This window comes from Pleurodeles waltl, chromosome 7 (assembly GCF_031143425.1).
Source record: "Pleurodeles waltl isolate 20211129_DDA chromosome 7, aPleWal1.hap1.20221129, whole genome shotgun sequence".
NCBI classification, from domain to species: domain Eukaryota; kingdom Metazoa; phylum Chordata; class Amphibia; order Caudata; family Salamandridae; genus Pleurodeles; species Pleurodeles waltl.
The window spans coordinates 824,939,135-824,963,854 of record NC_090446.1 but is presented as its reverse complement, the minus strand read 5'-3'; positions in this window follow the sequence as shown (position 1 = coordinate 824,963,854).

Below are 24,720 nucleotides of genomic sequence, written 5' to 3'. Positions count from 1 at the left end.
TAGTCCGTGGACCACTGGGCCCAAAATGCATGGGCGAGGCCCACACTCAATACCCGATCTAAACGGAGAGAACACTGCAGGGGCATCAGATCAAAATAAAACAGGCACCTCAGGGAGACGGGAAGGGGGGGCACCTCAGCCGGATGAGTGCACGATACAAGGTCTACGAGGGGGCTCCATGCCCACTGCTTTATCCTGGGGAGTGCAAAGCCACAGTCTCACAAGTCTCTCCAGTGGGTTGGTTGCCCACTGATTTATCCTGGGGAGTGCAAAGCCACAGTCTCTCGAGTCTCTCCAGTGGGTGGGTTGCCCACTGATTTATCCTGGGGAGTGCAAAGCCACAGTCTCTCGAGTCTCTCCAGTGGGTGGTTTGCCCACAGATTTATCCTGGGGAGTGGAAAGCCACAGTATCTCAAGTGGATAATAGTCTCCACTGGTTCTGGAGGGGGCTTTGTGCCCAGAGTGCTTCATCCTGCCAAGACTGAGGTAGTGGATGTCATTCTCCACTGGTTCTGGAGGGGGCTTTGTGCCCAGAGTGCTTCATCCTGCCAAGGACAGAGGTAGTGGATGTCATACTCCACTGGTTCTGGAGAGGGCTTTGGGCCCAGAGTGCTTCATCCTGCCAAGGACAGAGGTAGTGGATGTCATTCTCCACTGGTTCCGGAGGGGGCTTTGTACCTAGAATGCTTCATCCTGCCAAGGACAGAGGTAGTGGATGTGATACTCCACTGGTTCTGGAGGGGGCTTTGTGCCCAGAGTGCTTCATCCTGCCAAGGACTGAGATACTGGATGTGATACTCCACTGGTTCTGGAGGGGGCTCTGTGCCCAGAGCGCTTAATCCTGCCAAGGACAGAGGTAGTGGATGTCATTCTCCACTGGTTCTGGAGGGAGCTTTGTGCCCAGAGTGCTTCATCCTGCCAAGGACTGAGATAGTGGATGTGATACTCCACTGGTTCTGGAGGGGGCTTTGTACCCAGAGTGCTTCATTCTGCCAAGGACAGAGGTAGTGGATGTCATTCTCCACTGGTTCTGGAGGGGGATTTGGCCCAGAGTGCTTCATCCTGCCAAGGACTGAGATAGTGGATACTCCACTGGTTCTGGAGGGGGCTTTGTACCCAGAGTGCTTCATTCTGCCAAGGACAGAGGTAGTGGATGTCTTTCTCCACTGGTTCTGGAGGGGGCTTTGTGCCCAGAGTGCTTCATCCTGCCAAGGGCTGAGGTAGTGGATCTGACACTCCACTGACGGTGGGGCAACATGGAAGCTGTCCAGGCCCCTGGAACTGACCACCAGCCTCGTACGAATTACTACTGGGGATGGCAGCCGTGTCTGCAGTGGTGCCACTGGCACAGGATGTGCCGTGGCCGCTGGCAGTGCTGGCGGCTGCCTCAGTAGTGGCGGTGCTTGCAGCGCTCATTGGGCAGCGGTGCTGGGGGGGTTCACTGAGCGTGCTGCTGGCGGCGGTGTCCTGAGCAGCGGTGCTAATGGGGGGGCTTACTGAGCGTGCTTCTGGCAGCGGTGTCCTGGGCGGCAGTGCTGGTGGGGGGCTCACTGAGCGTGCTGCTGACGGCGGTGTCCTGGGTGGTGGTGCTGGTGGGAGGCTAACTGAGCGTGCTGCTGGCGGCGGTGTCCTGAGCGGCGGTGCCTGTGGTGGTCTTGTCTGCCGTGCAGGTTGGCGGCGACTTCCCTTTCTTTCTCTGGTCCTTCCCCACCTTGGATGGTGGCGCAGCTGTCTTGCCGCTACCAACTGTTGTCCTGGCTGAGCCCTTGGTGGCAGTTGCTTTGGCCTTCTCCCTCTGGGCTGTGGGCAACTTATTTTGTTTTGGAGGTGGGGGAATGTCCTTGGCCTGACTCCTTGGGACACTGGCTGCCCTGCTGCTTGGCACACTCCAGAAGCCGGTTACTGCTGGCACCACTGTTCCCGGTGATGTGGTGGCTGAGGTGCTGGGCTGGGACCTGGAAAGGTGGGCCCTAGTGGACGGAAGGGGTGGGGAAGGTGAAGGGAAGAGGTCAAGGTTTGACAGGAAAGGTTTTTTTAGACACACTGGGACGGGTAGATGGAGGGGTTTCGGAGTGGAGGAAGAGGTAGTGGTTGTAGGAGGTGTTCGTTTGCTGACTTTGGGTGAAGGTGCATGGGCTGGAGGCTGTCATGAGGTGGATGGCTTTTGGGTGGGTGTGTGACTGCGTTTATGTAGTTTGGGAGGAGGGCTCACAGACACTGGGAGAGGACACAGCGGATGTGTGAATGGTAGTAGGGGTGGTGATTGCACGTGAGAGGGGTGTGGTGATGGGCGTGCTGGTGATGGACGTAGTGGCTGAAGATGTAGTGCATGCAGGTGTGAGTGGAGACTCAAAAGGGAGGGAGGAGGGAGACGTGGAGGAGGGGACACAGTGGAGACAGTGGCTGTTGGTATGTCTGCATGGGTATGATGCTTGTGTGAGTGCCTGTGGGATGTGTGGTGCTTATGTTTGCCAGAGCTACCCTTGTGTGTTGAGGTGTGTGCATGCTGGTCTGATGGTGTGCTTGGGATAGGCTGAGGTACTGAGGATTGGGTCTGGGTGGAGGAAGTTGGAGGGGGGAGGCTGGACACAGGGACACTGGCTGCCATCGGTGCTGAGGCCAGAGTCTGAAATGCTCGCTGTTGGGCTGCCTGACCAAAATGAATGCCCTCCAGGTATGCATTTGTCTGTTGCAACTGCCTCTCTACAACCTGGATGGCATTCAGAATGGTAGACTGCCCAACAGTGAGGGATCTGAGGAGGTCAATGGCCTCCTCACTGAGGGCGGCAGGGCTGACTGGGGCAGGGGCTGAGGTGCCTGAGGAGAAGGAGATACCCACCCTCCTGGGTGAGCGGCCACGGGCCTCACACGCTGAGGGGCTGCTAGGAGGGCGGTGCAGGTAGGGGGGGTGGCGGCTGTACCTGTAGATGCAGTGGGCACAGAGGGCTCCCATCAGAGGAGGAGTCGGTGTCACTGGTCTCAGCTCCTGTCCCCGCCGTGGAGCTCCCCTCGCCCTCCGTCCTACTGGTGAAATCCAGGGCCATGTGGGATGCAGCTCCCTCCTGCTCCGGTGGCACAGCTCCTCCGCCTGACGATGCTAATGCACACAAGAGCAGGGAGACCACAAAAAGGGGGGGAAGAAAGTAGAGAGACATGTTCAGTGCATGCAATACCACTACAGTTGGCGGACACTACAGACACAGCAGCCCTCTGCACTACGCCATGCACTTAGAGTTCCCTAATTAATCACAGGGACATGGGTCCAAGGCCTATGCCCGATTTGCTGCACACATGGAAGTCACAGGACCCTGACTAGGGGTAGATGGCTCTTAACACTGGTGCCACATAGCCTGCCTTGTTGAAGTAAGCCTCAGCAAGGCCTACTAGTGCAAGGGGTTCACCTTTCTCTGCACAAAGTCCTCAGACCATGTAGGAAGAAGTTGGCACAGAAACTGAAATAAAAGACAACGTTTATTAACCTCATGAGGTGGTACTACAGTTCAAACAGCACCCTTTGGTAATGTCTGAAGTAGCACACTGAACTGAGAGAGCATGGTCCTTTTTAAACCCACGCAGGGGCTAAAAGGAGGTGGTACAATTATAGAAGCAAGACTTGTATACATGTAAGGTCATGTGGAAAATGCACAGTCAACAGGTAGGAGGAGCTAACAGTTTTCAAGGACTAACAGCTGCAGACCTTACTGAGCATGTGCGAAAGTGGGAGATGCTAACTATAATTTGTCACTAGGCAGATTTCAAGAGTAGTTAACAGAAAGGTAGGACAGAGCACATGGTGAGCACATTGCTGCATGTGGCAGAGAAAATGGCTGCCATGAATACAAAATGGATTCTGCGAAATGTTCACAATAGTTACAAATACAGATGTCTTCTGCTAATGCTTAATCTAATCGCTGTTAAACTACAACAGACGACCCTTTCAGCATTAGCGGAAGACATTCGTCTTTCTAGGATAATCTAAATATTCATCTTGTATATTTATGCTCATCATTTCAGCTATTTCCTTATCTAACATATGTTGTGCTTTCATTTCTGTAATATTTCTTTTGGTAGGCATACAAGTAGTAATACACATGGAGCAGAACATTGGACCACACTGAATACAGATACAGCATGTGAAAAATATTGCAATCATTACACACACCTGACCTTCCAACAGGTAGTTGGTAATATCCGTAGTTACCACAAACAAAATATATATTATGTGAAGCTGTAAAACTACTATTATTTACACCCTTAATAGTTAAAATCAAGGTACAATCGCTTATCCCTACTGGAATTCGCCCAATGCTACGTATACATAAATCTGCTTTAGTTATTGTGACAGAAATCACAAATTGTTCTTTCTTGTCAGAGTCTCTTATATTTGTGAAGACATATGGTATTGAAACATTGTCCGGTTGATACTCTTCCCATTCCCATTTAGTTCCTTTGGCTTGGGGATACCCATCTTTGTCTTGGTAGCATACTTTATGAAGGCGAAAAAGAAGTCCGCCCTCTGTACGTTTTCCAGATGCAAACAAAAGCGTGTACCAAGCTTGACAAGAACCATTGTGTGAAAAAGGAAGAGGAATGAAAGGTGTTCCTCCTTTCTTTTGATGCGCAGGTATCATTCCACATACCCAACAGTTAGTAGTATTTGTAGCATTATGAGTATGATGCAACATCTGAATGAAAGTATTATTGAAGTACGATTGACGGTGCTTCTGCTCCTGATAGGGAAGTGTAAAGTAATAGTGATCCTCTGGTACTGGAGTAGTGGCAACAAAAAACTCACGAGCAGGAGCCTTCTTTTCAACAAATCAGGTGATTGTTGCTGTAACCACCAAAACAACAACAAACCCCATAGTACTAATGATCAGTTTGTTATTCATTTTAGCAATAGTGATAATCGACCCTTTCAGAAATGGATTAAAAACAATTGTTGGAGCTCTTATCCCTGGGCAGCCGCTGATTTCTTCACCACGGGCCAAGACGGGTGTCACTACTCTAATGCATGGCTGATCCCCCCCCCCCCTTGCCACATTGGCTCTCCGTTTCACTAACCCAGGGCGGTAGCTCAACCGGTTTGTTTAAACAAAAATTCAGATTCTTTCCTCGGTCTCAAATTATATTGCGATACTCCAGAAGTCGTATGGTCCGGGAAGACCTCTGCAGATTCGTCAGGTGATATAGCACGGCCTTTCTCTGTAGTCAAAATCACTCGATGATCGGTCAGCACAGCAGGTTCCACCAAGGTAGGTAGCACTCTCTTGCAGTGAGTACTATGGACACAATTCTTTCGGTTCGTCACTCGAACTGCTGTCCTTGTCGCAAGGAGCACCTGTTCGGGGCCTCGCCACCTTGGTTCCAAGCTGCTTGATCTTTCAAAAGACTTAGGGGGTCATTCCAACCCTGGCGGTCGGTGTTAAAGTGGCGGCCAACCCGCCAACAGGCAGGCGGCCCAAAAAATGGAATTCCGACTCTGGCGGGAACCGCCAACACAGCCCGCCACTTTAACACAGACAAGCAGCGCGGCGGTCACCGCCAACAGACAGGCGGCAGACAATGTACCGCCCACCCTATCACAACTCACCAATCTGCCACCTTTTCCGGGGCGGGAGCCCCGCCGATAAAAACACGGCGGAAACAGACTACGAACGGGAAAACGCTCACCTCTACACACTCCACGAGGAATCTGGACAGCATGGAACCCGAACTCCACATCCTCCCAGCCATTGTCTTCCTGCTCCTCTACCAGGAGCACGAACGCCGGCGCAGACGACAACGGTGAGTACTGCACCTACGAAACAGGGGAGGCAAAAAATTACGGGGACACACATACGCCACACACCCACCCCCACCCTCACCCACTACAACACACACATCAATGCAGAGCAACAAGTCAGAGTGACACCCCCCAAACCCCCCGGAAGAATGCAAAGACAAAATAAAATGATCATTAAAGATTAAGTATATTATAGCATAATTGAAGTTAAGTGAAATATGAAATATATAAATAAAATATATTACATCATGAACAATATATACATAGGTCAAAAGTCCGGCCCATATTGGCTATCATCCATTGTTCGTGGGCCAATGGGCCTAAACACATGGGCAAAGCCCACACACGAGACCCGATTCCATTGGAGAGAACACTGCAGGGGCATCAGATAGTAAAACTACAGGCACCTCAGGGGGAAGGGAAGGGGGGGCACCTCAGCCTGTTGAGTCCACGCTTGAGATGAAGGGCCCAGCGGAGCGGTGCTTGAGATGAAGGGCCCAGCGGAGCGGTGCTTGACAGGAAGGACCCAGCGGAGCGGTGCTTGAGATGAAGGGCCCAGCGGAGCCGTGCTTGACAGGAAGGGCCCAGCGGAGCGGTGCTTGAGATGAAGGGCCCAGCGGAGCAGTTCAGAGACGGCGGTGCCCAGCGGAGCGGTGCTGGAGATGAAGGGCCTAGCGGAGCGGTGCTTGACAGGAAGGGCCCAGCGGAGCGGTGCTTGACAGGAAGGGCCCCGCGGAGCGGTGCTTGAGATGAATGGCCCAGCGGAGCGGTGCTTGACAGGAAGGGCCCAGCGGAGCGGTGCTTGAGATGAAGGGCCCAGTGGAGCGGTGCTTGACAGGAAGGGCCCAGCGGAGCGGTGCTTGACAGGAAGGGCCCAGCGGAGCAGTTCAGAGACGGCGGTGCCCAGCGGAGCGGTGCTTGAGATGAAGGGCGAAGTTCGGCGGTGCTTGTCACGGCGGGCCCTGTTCAGCGGTGCTTGTCACGGCGGGGCCCTGTTCAGCGGTGCTTGTCACGGCGGGCCCTGTTCAGCGGTGCTTGTCTTGAAGGGCCCAGTTCGGCGGTGCTTGTCACGGCGGGGCCCTGTCCAGCGGTGTTTGTCACGGCGGGGCCCTGTTCAGCGGTGCTTGTCACGGCGGGGCCCTGTTCAGCGGTGCTTGTCACGGAGGGGCCCTGTTCAGCGGTGCTTGTCTTGAAGGGCCCAGTTCAGCAGTGCTTGTCACGGCGGGGCCCTGTTCAGCGGTGCTTGTCTTGAAGGGCCCAGTTCGGCGGTGCTTGTCACTGCGGGGCCCTGTTCAGCGGTGCTTGTCACGGCGGGGCCCTGTTCAGCGGTGCTTGTCACGGCGGGGCCCTGTTCAGCGGTGCTTGACATGTGTTCCCAGGGAACCAGATCGGGCCAATATTTTCCGCTCAGTCGCCATCCGACCTTTCGCTTGCGGGTTCCTCCTGTGCTGGAGTCCTGGGCCCGTGGGTGTCCTCCTTCACACCCGAAATGGGGCTGGTGGGGCCCTCCTGGGCAGCTCGCCTGCTGCCGGACTTGTCCGCCCTGCTGCCCTTGCCCTCCTTCGCCGATTCTCTGTGGCCCTTGCCTCCCTTTGTGGATGTGCCAGGTGACGGTGCCAGGGTAGTGCCTTTGGGGGCTGCCGTCTCTGGCCTCTCGCGCCGGCCCTTCCCTTTTTTAGTTTTTTTCCCAGAGGGTGGGCTGGCTGTCCCCTTGCTGCTGGCCAATGTTGCTGCCCTAGAAGCTGGTGGACTCCAATAGCCCTGGACTATGGTCCTTGTAGGTGCAGGGCTTGTGGTGGCTGAGGTGCTGTTTGTACTCTTATGAGATGGAGGGGGTGGGTCAGGTGATGCAAAGAGGTTAATTTTGGAGAGGAAAAACTTTTTAGGAGCAGTGGGAAGGGTAGGTGCAGTGGGTATGGGAGTGGAGGAAGAGGATGTGGTGTCTTTGGGTGCAGGTGCTTGTGACAGAGGCTGTCGTGAGGTGGATGGCTGTTGGATGGGTGGTTTGGAAGAGGGGGTGACAGACACACTGGGAGAGGACACAGGGGACGTGTAAATGGCAGTGGGGGTGGTGACTGCACGTGTGCGGAGTGTTCTGGTGGGTGTGCTGGAGATGGACGTGCTGGCTGATGGTGGTGTGCATGCAGGAGTGAGTGGAGACGTCGCAGGGAGGGAGGAGGGAGACGAGGAGGAGGGGGACACAGAGGAGGCAGTGGCTGTTGGCATGTCTGCATGTGGATGTTGCATGTGTGAATACTTGTGTGATCTGTGGTGCTTATGTCTGGATGAGCTGCCCTTGGGTGTTGATGTGTGTGCAGGCTGGTCTGTAGGTGTGGCTGGGATAGGCAGAGGAACAGGGGAGTGGGACTGGGATGAGGAAATTGGAGGGGGGAGGCAGGAGACAGGGACAATGGCTGCCGTCATTGCTGAGGCCAGAGCGTTGAACGATCGCTGATGGGCAGCCTGACCCGAATGAATGCCCTCCAGGTATGCATTGCTCCGGTGCACCTCCCTTTCTACACCCTGGATGGCATTCAAAAGGGTAGACTGCCCAACAATGAGCGTCTGGAGGAGGTCAATGATCTCCTCACTGAGGGCAGCAGGGGTAACTGGGGCAGGACCTGAGGTGCCAGGGGTGAAGGAGATGCCCGCCTTCCTGGCCGAGCGGGCACGGGGCGAACGCTGAGGGGCTGCTTGGAGGGCGGAGCTGGTGCGCTGGGTGGCGGCTGTACCTGTTGTAGCGGTGGGCACGGATGTTGCCGCCACCACAAGGGAGCTCCCTTCCGAGGAAATGTCTGTGTCGCTGACGTCTCCACGGGTCCCCGTTGTGGAGCTCCCCTCGCCCTCCGTCTCACTGGTGATCTCGGAGTCGGTTGCATGGCCCTCCGGGGCCATGTGAGATGCAGCTCCCTCGTGCTCCGATGCCACTTCTCCTCCGCCTGATGATGCTAATGCACACATGAACAGGAAGACCAAAAAAAAGGGGATGGGGGGGAGAAAAAATGACATGTTTAGTGCATGCATTGGCGACACTGTTGGCGGAGAGGACAGACACAGAAGCCCCCTGCACTACGCCGCGCACTAGTGTACACTACTCAATTATTGTGACTTGGCCTACAAGCCTATGGACGACAACTGCACACATAGGTGACCCAGGGCCTTGGATAGCTGTACTTAGCACCCTACAGAGGTGGGGGGCGGTGGCACAGAGCCATGCCTTACGGAGGGGCCTAGCCTACAGAAATCGCCCTGGCCTAGAGATACCCACAGCCCTCCTCCCCCACCCAGACACCTCCACTGTGCACTAATATAGCAGAATGTGCTGGTACTCACCCCCTTGTGTCTGCTGTGATGTCCTCATGCGCCCATCCAAATCGGGGTAGGCCACCGCCAGGATCCGGGACATCAGGGGGGTCAATTGCCGTGTGGCACCCCTCCTAGGTTGGGAGGCCATCCCCAGCAGAGCCTCCGTGGTCTTTCTGCTCCCGCGGCGGATGTCCTCCCACCTCTTTCGGCAGTGGGTGCCCCGTCTGTTGTGGACCCCCAGGGTCCGGACGTCCTTGGCGATGGCACGCCAAATGTCGATCTTCTGATGGGTGCTGACCTATGTGACATGGACAGGATGGGAAAAAAAATATCATCATTTTCTGCATGGTCGATGTGAGTGGCCCCCCCTCCCCAACCTTGCCATATGGCACATGCTCTCATCTGTCGTGCGATGCATGCCTCATTTGCTCCCCTCCCCACCATCTTTCATCCACCCCACTCAACACAGGCATTGCCCACAAAGCATGGTCCCAGTGTACTTACCTGTTGGTCTGGAGGACCGTAGAGTAGCACATACTGGGGGAGGACCCCATCAACAAGTTTCTCCAATTCCTCAGATGTGAAGGCAGGGGCCCTTTCCACAGTCGCAGCAGCCATTGTCTCTTCCAGACCGAGGTCACAGCAGCACTTGCAGTATAGGTCCTCTCCTGTGGATGATCAGGTCTTGAGTGATTAAGCAGATAGAAAATGGCGGTCACGCCCGCGGCGCACATCGTCATTGGCTCCTGAGACCCATAGGGTTCAATGTTAACCAATGCTGCTTTGCGCCGCGGTCTTCGACCGCCTACCGCCACGGTGTGCCACACCAGCGCATTGACCTCACATCCCATTGTCACACTTCACAGGTCAGGCAGCCGCCATTTCAAGGGCCCACATGGCTTAATTTCTACTGCGTCACACAGGCCTAGGCGTTGCATTGCCACTCATACAAGCCATTCAATGCATAGCAAATCGTGTTCTGTGCAAGCTGTGGTTACGTACCTGTGGGTTGCTTGACTCTGTGCTCCATGTTGTCCTTCCTAGGCACCGTCCGCTGGGACTTGCGAGGAGATGGAGGAATCCTCCCGTGTACAGACCGCTGGTGGACCTGTCGACAATGGAAGAAAGACATGTCATACTTACATACAGACTTGACCGAGCCACTATACAGGAACAGCTGGAGCCAGACCTGATGTCCCCCATTCGCCAACCCACAGGGATTCCCCCTCTGGTGCAGGTTCTGTCAGTACTCCATTTTTTAGCAAGTGGATCATTCCAAACAACAGTGGCCATATCATCAGGGATGTCTCAGCCTATGTTTTCTAAGGTTTTGTCCAGAGTGTTGTCTGCCCTGATGAAATACATGCGGAGCTACATTGTTTTCCCTGAGGTGGGCGATTTGGCTACAGTAAAGGGTGATTTCTATGCCCTTGGCCATATCCCCAACATCATTGGTGCCATTGATGGGACCCATGTGGCTTTGGTTCCCCCCAGTGAAAGTGAGCAGGTGTACAGGAACAGAAAAAGTTATCATTCTATGAATGTCCAGGTGGTCTGTTTGGCTGACCAGTACATCTCCCATGTAAATGGCAAGTTCCCTGGGTCAGTGCATGACGCGTACATCATGCGAAATGCAGCATCCCTTATGTGATGGAACAGCTACAGAGACACCATGTGTGGCTAATTGGTGACTCTGGTTACCCCAACCTGTCGTGGCTACTGACCCCAGTGAGGAATCCCTGGACAATGGCAGAGGAACGGTACAATGAGGCCCATGGGCGTACTAGGAGGGTGATAGAGCGGACCTTCGGCCTCCTGAAGGCCAGGTTTAGGTGCCTGCATATGACTGGTGGATCCCTAATGTACTCACCAAAGAAGGTGTGCCATATCATCGTGGCATGCTGTATGCTTCACAACCTGGCTTTGCTACGCCAGGTGCCTTTCCTGCAGGAGGATGGTCCAGATGGTGGTGTTGTAGCAGCTGTGGAGCCTGTGGAGAGTGAAGAGGAGGAAGACGACGGGGACGACACAGACAACAGGGACACAGTGATACAACAGTATTTTCAGTAGCACACAGGTACGAATCAACCCCGCCATTTTACATTTACTTAAAGCCTCCTGCCTCTCTACTGTATGTGTTTCCCCCCAGTTCCTGTTAACTGAGTTGTGACTTTCCCTTCCGTTTTCAGAGCTGTGGGCCCCACTGTGTGACCTCTGCTTTGTTTGCCCATGGACTACAGCTGTGTGACAGTGGTATGTTGTCATCACAAAGTAACTGAACATTTTGGCACTGTTATGTCTAATACATTTGTTCAAAATACAAGCAGACTCCAGGTTTTTTAAGTGCAATAAGTGATTTTATTAAAGTGCTAAATTTAGGGACATGATTGTAAAACGGTGATGGGTGATGGTGGAGTAATGTCCATGGCAGAGTCCAGTTTTCAGTCTCACAGGTGCATTGCCCATATGCCTGTGGAAGGATGGAGCAGGGGCAGTTTAAGTTTGGACAGGGTGACAATGTGGGACAGTGGGATGACATCAGGGGGTATCGTTTGCTGGCGGGGGTCTTGGCATCCTACTCTGTCTTCTTCTGAGATCTCAGGTACCGCTTGCGGGGTGGTTCTTCTTCTGCAGGAGGTGGGGTTCTGGTGGCCTGTCGTTGTGTGGGGGCCTCCTGTCCACTAGCGCCGGCAGAGGTGGTAGCCTGGTCTGGGTCCATGCTAGTGACAGGGGCCCTTTGTGGTGCCACATGGTCCCGCAATGTGGTGACTATCTGGTTAAGGGCCACGACGATGGTCCCCATAGCGAAAATGATGTTTCTCAGTTCCTCTCTGAACCCCATGTACTGTTCCTCCTGCAGTACCTGGATCTCCTGGAACCTGGCCAGTACCGTAGCCATCGTCTCCTGGGAGTGGTGGTATGCTCCCATGATGGAGGAGAGGGCCTCTTGGAGAGTTGGTTCCCTGGGCCTGTCCCCCCCTGTCGCACAGCAGCCCTCCCAGTTCCCCTGTTTCCCTGGGCCTCTGTCCCCTGGACCGTGTGCCCACTACCACTGCCCCCAGGTCCCTGTTGTTGTTGGGGTGGTGGGTCAACCTGGGTGCCCTGTAGTGGTGGGCACACCACTGATTGACGTGTCCTGGAGACAGAGGCATGGGCCCGCTGGGTGGGAGGTGTGCTGGTGTTCCCAGAGGGGGTTAGGTCTGCTGTAGCCTGTGGCTGTCTGTGGGGAACCGACTGTCCCGAGGTCCCCGATGGGCCGGGCTGGTCATCTGGGTCCAGGGAGACAGAGCTGCTGTCATCACTGGGGGCCTCTTCTGGGGGTGGGATGGACATCTCTGGGCCTTCCTGGGCGGTGTGGTGGCGTTCGGGTCCTGCAGGGGTATAAGAGTATGGTTATTGCTTCTGTGTGTGCCATTTCGTGTAATGGGTGGGTGGCCGTGTACCCCAGTGCTGGCATTCCCTTGTGGGGGCTTTTGTGACGGTGGCTTGTGGGGGAGATGGGTATGTGCAGTGGGCATGCTTTGGTGATGAGTGTCCATGCTTTGGGGACGCATGCAGGGCTAGGTTTTGGGATGGGTGGGTTGTGATGGTGAGCCATTTGCAAGGAGTTGGTGTGATGGGGGTGGGGGTATGATTTGGCATGCAGGTGGGGTGGGGGGAATGAAGTAGTGAAGATTTGACTTACCAGAGTCCATTCCTCCGCCTACTCCTGCGAGGCCCTCAGGATGCAGGATGTGCAAGACTTCCTCCTCCCATGCTGTGAATTCTGGGGGAGTAGGTGGGGGTCCGCCGCCAGTCTTCTGCACTGCGATGTTGTGCCTTGATACCATGGAACGCACCTTCCCCCGTAGGTCGTTCCACCGCTTCCTGATGTCGTCCCGATTTCGTGGATGCTGTCCCACAGCGTTGACCCTGTCCACTATTCTTTGCCATAGCTCCATCTTCCTGGCAATGGTGGTGTGCTGCACCTGTGTCCCGAAGAGCTGGGGCTCTACCCGAACTATTTCCTCCACCATGACCCTGAGTTCTGCGTCAGAGAACCTGGGGTGTCTTTGGGGTGCCATGGGGTGGTGTGGATGAGGTGAGGGGTGGTGTATGTGTTGTAGAGTGTGGTGAGTGTGGTGGTGTATGGTGTTTTGTGCGTGGATATTGTGTGGGTGATGTTGTGATTTGCCTCTGTGTGATGGTCTATTCTATTCTGTGCTGTCTCTCTCTGTCCTTCAGTCGCAATTGTGGTCGTAAGGGTTTGTGGGTGATGTGGGTGTGTGTTTTATATTTAATTGGGTGTGTGGGAGTGGTGTGTGTATGTGTCTCAGGTGTGTGTATTTTGAATTGTCCAATGTGGCTGTGTTTTGTAGAGGTGTGTGTATTTTGAGAGCGGCGGTGTGTACCGCCAATGGAATACCGCGGTTGAAAGACCGCTGCGGGGATTTGTGGGTCGGAATGGCATGGGCGTATTTCTGTTGGAGTGACGGTGGAGGTTTGGTCATCGCCAGTTTTTCGCTGGCCGTTGCTGTGGCGGACTTTTGTTGATGTCGGGTTTTTGGCGGTTTGCCAGTTGCGGGTCAGAATGACCGTGGCGGTTTACCGCAACCGCGGCGGTGTTATGGCGGTCTTCTGACCGGCGGTAAGCGCCTTTTACCGCCGGGGTCAGAATGACCCCCTTAATCATCACCTGGTCACCAGGTCGGAGTTCATGGCCTTCATCTGTAGATCTGTCAGGCAGTGCTTCTCAACCTGTTGATGAATAGAAACCAAATTGTCAGTTAACTGTGCCAAATAATCGTTCATCAGGACACAAGGTACATCATATACAGATTTTGGCTTAGGAACTCCCCAAATATTCATTGGCCTCCCAAATACAATTTCATAGGGGGTCAGGCCTGTTCGAGAGTGTGGCACTGACCTAATAGACAATAATGCCAACGGTAATGCATCCGGCCAAGTTAAGGATGTGGAAGCCTGTATCTTTGCTAACTTCAGCTTCAAAGTAGCATTATACCTTTCCACCAACCCTGCTGATTGTGGGTGGAAAACCGCATTGAACTTCTGTTTGATCCCTAATCCTTTCAGGACATACTTAATAACTTCCCCAACAAATTGAGGTCTGTTATCACTCCATAAAAGTCTGCAAACACCAAACCTAGGGAAAGATTCTTTCAAAAGCACCTTTGCTGTGGTAATGGCAGTATTATCCTTTGTGGGGTATGCCTCTATCCATTTACTGAAGGCACAAACCGCCAACAAGACATACTTTAAATTGTTGCAGCGTTCAAGCTGAATATAATCCATTTGTAGAACTTCAAAAGGTGCAGTTGGTGTAGCAAACCCTCCCGTAGGAGTTCGTGTCCCTTTTCCAGGATTGTATTGTAAACAGATCAAACAAGACTGTACTACTCTCTTAGCTGTACTGGAAATTTATGGATGCTCCCAAACTTGCGTAAGCAACTTCGTTATTGTTGAAGCTCCAACATGTGCCAGCCCATGTGCCATCTGAACCATAGGTTGTACAAAAGCTATAGGCAATTTCCATTTATCCATCACCTTATTCCGCCAACAGCCCTCATCATCCAATTCTCCATCTTCAGACCATTGCTCACGTTCTTTCACAGAAGCAGATTTCTGTATATCTAATACGTCTTGTCTAGCATTATGCCAATGTTCAGCTTGTGACTTCATTACATACATAGAAGTAGTACTTCGCTGCATCGCAGTCTCACGTGCTACGCGGTCTGCAAGAGCATTACCTTGCCATATCTTATCGGTCACTTTCTTATGTGCACTACATTTCACAATAGCTAGTTTCTTTGGATATGTCAATGCAGTCAAGAGGTTATGCACTAATTCTCCGTGCATTATCTGCATCCCGTTGGATGTGAGAAAGCCTCTCTCCTCCCAAAGCAAACAAAAATCATGAGCCACTCCAAAAGCATAGCGGCTGTCTGTATAAATGTTCACACTTAAGTCAGTACTAAGCTCAAATGCTCGTGTCAAAGCTATTAGTTCAGCTCGCAGTCTGACATTCATCTGTCCATAGAAGGGGCATTGGAGTATCTTTAGTGAAAAGTGCTAGCAAAGGTTTGACAATGTGTGAAAACCCTAATATCCATTGCCTACAAAAAGAAGTAAGACCAAGGAATGCCCGAACATCTTTCTGAGTAGAGGGTACTGGTGTGTCTAAAATTGCTTGAATACGATCTGATGTAAGTGCACAGCCCTCCTTAGACAAAAGGTGACCTAAATAGGTTACCTTTGGACTACAATATTGCAATTTCTTTCGTGACACTTTATGATGGTGTGAAGCAAGAAAAGAAAGTAAGGACAAAGTGCACTTTTCACATTGCTCAGGGGTATCAGCCGCCAACAAAATATCATCGACATATTGTATGAGAGCCACACCTTCAGGCAAAACAAAAGACTCAAGTTGTCGTTTTAACGCTTGACTATAAATACTTGGACTCTCCGTATAGCCTTGAGGAACTCTGCAAAATCTATATGATCGTTTATTCAAAGTAAAACCAAACAAATATCGGCTGTCAGGATGAATAGGGATCGAAAAGAAAGCATTTTTCAAGTCTATCACAGAGAACTTAGTTGCTGTCGGGGGAACCAAAGTGAAGAGTGTTGTGATGTCAGATACCACAGGATATTGTGGTATCACAATCTTATTGACTTCTCGTAAATCAATAATGAATAGGTAAATCCTAGTATCAGTATCCTTTTTCAGAATAGGAAGAATCGGACTGTTACAAACATTACACAGAACTTCCTCAACAACTCCAACTGCAATAAGATCATGCACAATTCGTGTGAGTGCTTCTTCACCCTCCTGTGAAATTTTGTATTGAGGCAAACGTGGCAATACAGCTCCCTCCTTGACACTAATATGTACTGGTGGAATAATCATTTGTCCCACATCAGTATCTGAAGTAGCCCACAAAGTACTAGGGAGTGAAGCTAATGCAATATCCTCTTTAACAAGACAAACTCTTTCCATAACAGGATGATTATCATTTAAAATAACACGCACCCCTTCAGGAGAGCATCGTATTGTAGCCCTGAAATACTTGAGCATATCAAGACCCACAATATTGTCTGGTGTATTTGGAGAAAGCAAAAATGGACATGGAGCAGTAAATTTATCAACATGGAATGCAAGTGGTTGTGACAATGGGCTAGGGGAAGGTGTTCCATCGAAACCTATCGATGTAATGGTTAAGCCAGACAGAGGAGCCCTTGGAATCAATTGTTTAGACAAGGCGCTATGAGTAGCTCCTGTATCAACCAGAAACTGATCAGTAGAACCCAAAACATGTGCTGTAACATAGGGACCCCTCTGATCTACTGGAACTTCAACTGATTCCTTACCCCATCCTAGGCAATCCTATGCATAAGCAGAGTCTTGGAAATCAGGCTGCACATAGTTAGACATCTGGTATTGGTTCCGTCTATCAAAAGTGTTAAACCCATCCTGCCCTCGTACATTAGCATCAACCCTAGCATGATCATTCGTGCTTCGTCTAGGTCCTGAATATCCTGAGCGATTTCTCATTTGTCCCCGACCACGTGAACACTGCTGAGCACGTAGTGCTGGACAATCAGCAGCCCAATGCCCACATTTCTTACAATACGCACACTGATCAACAGACAAATTCGAACGAGTGTAAGAAGAACCATAAGATCCACGTCCACCTCTATCACTACCTCTAAAAGGCGGACCATAAGCTTGAGCCAACATAACCTTCGTCTTTAATTCTTTAATCTTTTTGTCCTCGCTACCTTTTGCTTCTAATTCCTGACTTTCATAATACTGAGCCATAGTCAAAAGAGAAACTTGAGTAGAGGTAGTCCATGAACTTTCACTAGCTTTTAGACGACTAGCTATTCCTGGTAACAGATTTACGACATATTTATCGACAAACAAATGTCTGCCCATATCATCTGACAATAACTGACCGCTAAAATCATGAAATGCTTCTTCAAAGCGTGTAAAGAAATCAGAGACCGATTAATCTGCTTTTTGCTTACAAGACGCTAAAACAGTCTAATCTATCTTTTTAGGGGGAATAATCGTTTTTAACTTAACAAATATGGCTGCAGGAAGATCTAGAATCAACTGATATGGCTTTTTCGCAGGTTCCCTAGCCCTGTCCATCTGTTCTAATTCTTTCCATGACGCCCCAAAAACTGCACGATCATCAATTTTACGAACAGTTCCCCACATATCTGGTGGTAATATCAATCCGAAAAATAAATCAATGTCAGCCAAAGTCATAGTACAAGAACTAATTGCTCCCTCAACTTCCTCATAAAAGGCGGCTGGATTCTTCCACGGGTCAGGTAATGCTGTTTTAAGTGCCATTACATCTGCCCTATTCCAAGGAGTGTACACCCAATTATAAATAAAATAACCCTTAGCATCAACAGAAGTTTTATCATCACTTGTACCTGATCCTTTAGGAAGAACATACAAAGGCGCAGCCTCCCGCATTGGTTTCGCGTGAATTATCATAGTCTTATCTGTTCTGAAGATGGAAGCTTGCACCCCACCGGTCTGAGATGTCCGTGCAACTACGTCCACAGCCCTTTTCTCCTCTTGCAAACGGACTGCCGTAACACATAATTTCACCAAACGCCTGATTGCATCAGCCACCTGGGAGAAAAAAAAAAGACCATCACGCATTTGCTTATGATCAGCTGCTACATCATCGGGCTCTAACTCATCAGAATATTTCCGATATAGTTCAATAACTTCTGTGCCAAATGCCTCAGTAAAATATAGCTGCTCCTTTTCCGTCTACCCTTTCATGTTATCTAAAAGTTCAGAAGCAGAGACAACACTACGAATTGTTTTACGAGCAATAGATCTAAGCTCAGACGCACGGTCAGCAGGCAACATAGAGCGACTATCTCGCATCTTCTGTTGCTCCGAACTGGAGACCTTAGCTAACTCATGAGGGGCAGAAGGGACGACATACGGAGGTGGAGGGCGATCTTGTAACAATAAATCATCATGTGGTTTATTAAGGATAGGATAGAGAGGTTGCCTAACGGTGTATTGGCCAGTTACCTGTAATTTACATTCTTTCTCTTCTAGCTCCTTTAAGTCATTTATTTCTTTCTTCCTCATTTCCAATGCTTTCACATATGCATTCTTCCGCTGCTCTTTCTCAAGCAAGGCTTGCTCACGCTTCACTCGTCCACGCACTTCTTTCTCCCACATTCGTACACAGTCAAACATATCTTGCCTAGACTTTCGCTTACACATACATTGTTTCACATACTCAATCTTTCGCAAATCAAATGACCCATGCATAGGCCAACGTAACTCAGGATCCGCACGAGTGCATTTATTCCATAATGTGCTGTACATTATAGAAGAAAGACCATGTTTAACATACATATCTCTATTTGGCGTCCCCTCTGGGGGTGCCGGTTGCGATTCTTCCAGTCTCAAATTGGTACCATTACAAAAGCAACTCATCCTACGAAGTGCGCTAAAAACAGGCATGCCAAGAATAGTGCAAAATATGCAATATTATAATCAAAGTAGCACTTAAGGTGCCGTTCAAATCAAAATTAAATTGGAGAAAATTCTCCTCATTACCTGCCTATATAAATTGCAATTTATATATCATTTGAAAGGACACAAATTGACTAGTCACCCAAAACACGAGAGCCACAGTAAGTAGTGCTACACTACATTACAAAACAAAGGCATCAAAACCCACAGCAAGTGCCGTAAAACGGCTCTTACCAATCACAGGGTGTCCAGGTTCCAACTGCCAAGTTATAAAATCGACCAAATGGTCACTGCATGACGAATGAACAAAAAGGATGTCAGTCGAGGACCGGCGCCACCTGGATGGTCAAATCAGAAAGAAGGGAAAAACGCTGTGGTTGCCAAGACTCGGGTCTCCTCAGGCATTGATCGTCCGCAGCGAGATCCCAATCCTTCGTCGCGACCAATCCGTTGGGCATCCGAGTCACCGATGAGTCCCTGTTCGGGCGCCAATTTGTTGAAGTTAGCCTCAGCAAGGCCAACTAGTGCAAGGGGTTCACCTTTCTCTGCACAAAGTCCTCAGACCATGTAGGAAGAAGTTGGCACAGAAACTGAAATAAAAGACAAAGTTTATTAACCTCATGAGTTCAAACAGCTCAAACAGCCCTCCTCCCCCACCCAGACACCTCCACTGTGCGCAAAGTCAGCAGAATGAGAGTGTACTCACCCCCTTGTGGCTGCTGTGATGCCCTCAAGCGCCCATCCAACTCCGGGTAGGCCACCGCCAGGATCCTGAACATCAGGGGGGTCATGGTGCGACGGGCACCCCTCCCACGTTGGGAGGCCATCCCCTTCTGAGCCTCCGCCGTCTTCTTGCTCCAGCGGCGAATGTCCTCCCATCTTTTATGGCAGTGGGTGCTCTGTCTGTGGTGGACCCCCAGGGTCTGGACGTCCTTGGCGATGGCACGCCAAATATCTTTCTTCTGGTGGGCGCTGACCTACATGAAATGTACAGGGAAAAAAGAGAAGTAATTACCAACTGCACCGTCAAAGTGATTGGCCCCCATCCCTACCCTTGCCATGTGGCACATGCATTCACCGTCTTTCATGCACGCAGCACTCTCCCCCCTTCCTTCTTACATCCAGCCCTCTCCACACAGGCATAGCCCATACAGCATGCTCCCACTCTCCATGAGGCCCTCTCCAGCATCATGGGAGCCTACCATCATTCCCAGGAGACGATGGCAACGGTACTGGCCAAGTTTCAGGAGAAACTGCTGCAGGAGGATCAGTATTTGGGGTTCAGGGAGGAACTGAAATCCATCAATACCACTCTGGGCACCATTGTAGGGGTGCTGAAGGAAGTCCTCAACACCAGGAGGGACACTGTGGCACAACAAGGGGACCCTGACACTAGCCTGGACGATAAACTGCCCACCACCTCCGCCGGCGCTAGTGGACAGGAGGCACCGCCACAGGACCACGACACCAGCACCCCACCCACTGCAGATGGAGAACCACCCCGCAAGCAGTCTCTGAGATCCAGGACAAAGACAGAGAACAATGCCAAGACCCGCGCCAAGAAATGAGACCACCCTGATTATCATCCTTCTGTCCCACTTTGTCACCCTGTCCATCCTTAAACTGCCCTAGCTCCACTTCCTATGCCCCTTTCGACAATGCATCTGTGAGACAAATAGACTGGACTCTGCCATGGACATTCTTCCACCATCAACCCTCACCATTTTACAACCCCCTCCACTATTTAGCTCTTAAATAAACACCATTAAATGACAAAACAATCGGGAGTCAGTCTGTGCTTTCACAATTGTGTATTTGCAATAACTGAGGGAAATAGCAATGTCCATTGTATTGTCAACATACCTATGTCACACAGCTCTGGTCCATGAGGTAACATAGCAGAGGTCACACAGTTGGACCCACATTTGTGGAATCGAAAGGTAAAGTGACAAATCAGGGTCCATACACTGGGTGAAACTGACAGACAGATGAGAGGTCGAAGAATTTTATCAGATGTAGGAGGCAGTGAGTTCTTCTTACCTGTGTCTCAGTGGAAGTATTGATGGATCACGGAGTTTCTGTTGTCTATTTCCTCTTCTTCTGCTTCATCTTCTTCACTGTCCACAGGCTACACAGCTGCCACAACACCTCCTTCAGGACCATCCACCTGCAGAAAAGGCATCTGTCATCACAAAGCCAAATTGTGCAGCATACAGCAGGCCACGATGATCTGGCACACCTTCTTTGGTGAGTAGTATAGGGAACCACCTGTCATATGGAGGCACCTGAACCTGGCCTTCAGGTGGCCGAAGGTCCCCTCTATAACCTCCTAGTTCGCCTATGTGGCTCATTGTAGCATTCCTCTGCCCTTGTCCTGGGATTCCTCACTGGGGTCAGTAGCCATGACAGGTTGGGGTAGCCAGAGCCACCTGCAAATGTCATGGGACAACTGTTAGACACACACTAACCCTTAGGGACAGCCCCACACCCAGACAACTATTCACAATGTATAGGATCCATGTCCTCACCTAGTAGCCACACACGGTGCCTCTGGAGTTGCCCCATCACATAAGGGATGCTGCTATTCCTTAGAATGTAAGCATCATGCAATGAGCCAGGAAACTTGGCATTCACATGGGAGATGTACTGGTCGGCCAAACACACCATCTGCACATTCATTGAATGGTAACTCTTCCGGTTGCTGTAAACCGGTTCACTCCTGCGGGGGTACCAAGGCCACATGTGTCCCATCAATGGCACCTATGATGTTGGGGATATGTCCCAGGGTATAGAAGTCACCTTTAACTGTAGGCAAGTCCTCCACCTGAGGGAACACGATGTAGCTGCGCATGTGTTTCAGCAGAGCAGACAACACTCTGGACAACACGTTAGAGAACATTGGCTGGGACATGCCTGATGCAATGGCCACTGTTGTTTGAAAGGACCCACTTGCCAGGAAATACTGACAGGACCTGCACTAGAGGGGGGATTCCTGTGGGATGGCGGATAGCTGTCATCAGGTCTGGCTCAAACTGGGCATACAGTTCCTGGATTGTGGCACGATCAAGTTTGTATGTGACAATTACATGTCGCTCTTCCATTGTCGACAGGTCCACCAGAGGTCTGCACACCAGAGGATGGCGCCATCTCCTCACCTGCCCCAGCGGATGTGCTCTATGGATGAGAACAGCGATCAGAGGGTCAGCCAACACTGAGGTGCGAAATAAACAACTTTATTGCACACATTTGTCAATCCGCTATGTGCCTGTCTTAGTGTGTATGCAAGGCCTTGATATGTGTGACGCATTTAAAATTAATGCCATGTGGCACCCCGAAATGGCAGCTGCCTGATGTGTAATGTGGGACAAGGGGATATGAGGTAACTGAGCTGGCGTTGTACACCGTCCTGGTAGGCGGTCGAAGTCCGCGGCGCAATCCTGCATTGGTTAACATTGGACCCTATGGGTCCCAGGAGCCAATGACGATGTACGCCGGCGGTGACGGTATGCACCGCCGCGGACGTGACTGCCATTTTCTATCTGTTCACTCACTTGATACCTGATCTTCAACAGGAGAGGACCTCCACTGCAAGTGCTGCTGTGACCTCAGTCTGGAAGCAACAATGGCTCAAGTGTCTGAGGAAAGGGCCATTGCCTTCACATCGGAGGAGTTGAAAAAACTAGTGGATGGGGTCCTCCCCAGTACACGCTACTCTACGGTCCTCCAGACAAACAAGTGAGTACACTGTGAGCATGCTGTATGGGCAATGCCTGTTTGGAGTGGTGTGGATGGGAGATGGGGGGGAATGAGGCGTGCATGAAACAACGGTGAGTGGATGTGTGTGAGGGCAAGGGTGGGAACGTGGGCCAATGACTGTGATGGTCCGGACGATTATAGTTTTTCCTTTTCCCCTGTACTATTCCTGTAGGTCAGCGCCCACCAGTAGAAGGATATTTGGCGTGCCATTGCCAAGGACGTCTGGGCCCTTGGGGTCCACCACAGATGACGCACACACTGCCGGAAATAATGGGAGGACATTCGCCGCTGGAGCAAGAAGACGGCGGAGGCCCAGCTGGGGATGGCCTTCCAACGTGGGAGGGGTGCCCGTCGCACCATGACCCCCCTGATGTTCCGGATCCTGGCGGTGGCGTATCCAGAGTTGGATAGGCGCTTGAGGGCATCACAACAGCGACAAGGGGGTGAGTACACTCTCATTCTGCTGACTTAGCGTGCAGTGGAGGTGTCTGGGTGGGGGAGGTGGGCTGTGGGTTTCCCTAGGCCAGGGCGAGTTCCGTAGGCAAGGCCCCTCCGTATGTCAGGCCATGTGGCACCCCAGCCCACCTCTGTAGAGTGCCAAGTACAGGTAGTCATGCCCCTGTGTCATCTATGTGTGCAGATGTTGTCCATAGCCTTGTAGGCCATTTCCCAAAAATTGAACAGTGGAGCCCAAGAGCGCGGCGTAGTGCAGGGGGATTCTGTGTCTGTCGTGTCCGCCAAAGGTAGCGGTAATGCATGCACTCAACATGTCTTTCTTCTGTCGTTTCCCCCCCTTTTTGTGGTCTCCCTGTTCTTGTGTGCATTAGCATCATCAGTCGGAGGAGAAGTGGCAAAGGAGCACGAGGGAGCTGCATCCCACATGGCCCTGGAGGGCGACACTACGGAGTCTGAATTCACCAGTGGGATGGAGGGCGAGGGGAGCTCCACGGCGGGGACAGGAGCTGACACCAGCGACACAGACTCATCTTCTGATGGGAGCTCCCTTGTGGTGGCGGCAACATCTGTGCCCCCCGCATCTACAGGTACAGCCGCCACTCCCCCTACCAGCACCGCCCTCCCAGCATCCCCTCAGCCTTCGCCCCGTGCCCGCTCACCCAGGAGGGTGGGCATCACCTTTGCCCCAGGCACCTCAGGCCCTGCCCCAGTCACCCCTGCTGCCCTCAGTGAGGAGGCCATTGACCTCCTCAGGTCCCTCACTGTTGGGCAGTGTACCATTTTGAATGACATCCAGGGTGTAGAGAGGCAGTTGCAACAAACCAATGCCTTCCTGGAGGGCATTCATTCTGGTCAGGCAGCCCTTCACCGAGCTTTTCAGACTCTGGCCTCAGCACTGATGGCAGCCATTGTCCCCGTCTCTAGCCTCCCCCCTCCAACTTCATCAACCCCGACCAATCCCCTGTACCTCAGCCTATCCCAAGCACACCTACAGACCAACATGCACACACCTCAACACACAAGGGAAGCTCAGGCAAACATAAGCACCACACATCCCACAGGCACTCATGCAAGCATCACACACATGCAGACACACCAACATCCACTGCCTCCACTGTGTCCCCTCCTCCTTGTCTCCCTCCTCCCTCCTCCCTCCCAGTCTTGTCTACACTCACACCTGCATGCAGTACCTCTACAGCCACTACGTCCCTCTCCAGCACACCCACCACCACACCCCGCTCACGTGCAGTCACCACCCCCACTACCATTCACACGTCCCCTCTGTCCTCTCCCAGTGTGTCTGTGACGTCGCCTCCCAAGATACACAAACGCAGGCACACACCCAACCAACAGCCATCCACCTCACAACAGCCTCCAGCGCATACACCTTCACCCAAAGTCACCAAACGTACACCTCCTACAACCACCACCTCTTCCTCCACTCCCAAACCCCCTCCAGCTACCCGTCCTAGTGTGTCCAAAAAACTTTTCCTGTCCAACCTTGACCTCTTGACCCACACCTCCCCCACCCCGTCCGTCTCATAGGTCCCGAACTAGCACCTCAGCCACAACATCTCCGGGACCAGTGGTGCCTGTAGTCACCGGAATCTGGAGTGCACCGGCCACCAGGGCAGCCAGTGTGGCACAGAGCCACAGCACAGACAGCCCCCCACCTGTGAAGCATCAGAAGTTGGCCAGTGCCCGGCGGGAGAGGGTGAAGACTCCAGCCACCAAAGCCGCTCTCAGGGGTCCCGTTGGGAGTGTGGAGTCAGCTGTGACACCTTCCAAGGTGGGGAAGGGCCACAAGAAACCCAGCAAGTCTGGGAAGAGCTGCACGGCGGAGAAGACCGCCATCATCCCAGCTGCCCAGGAGGCCACCGCCAGCACCAGCCCA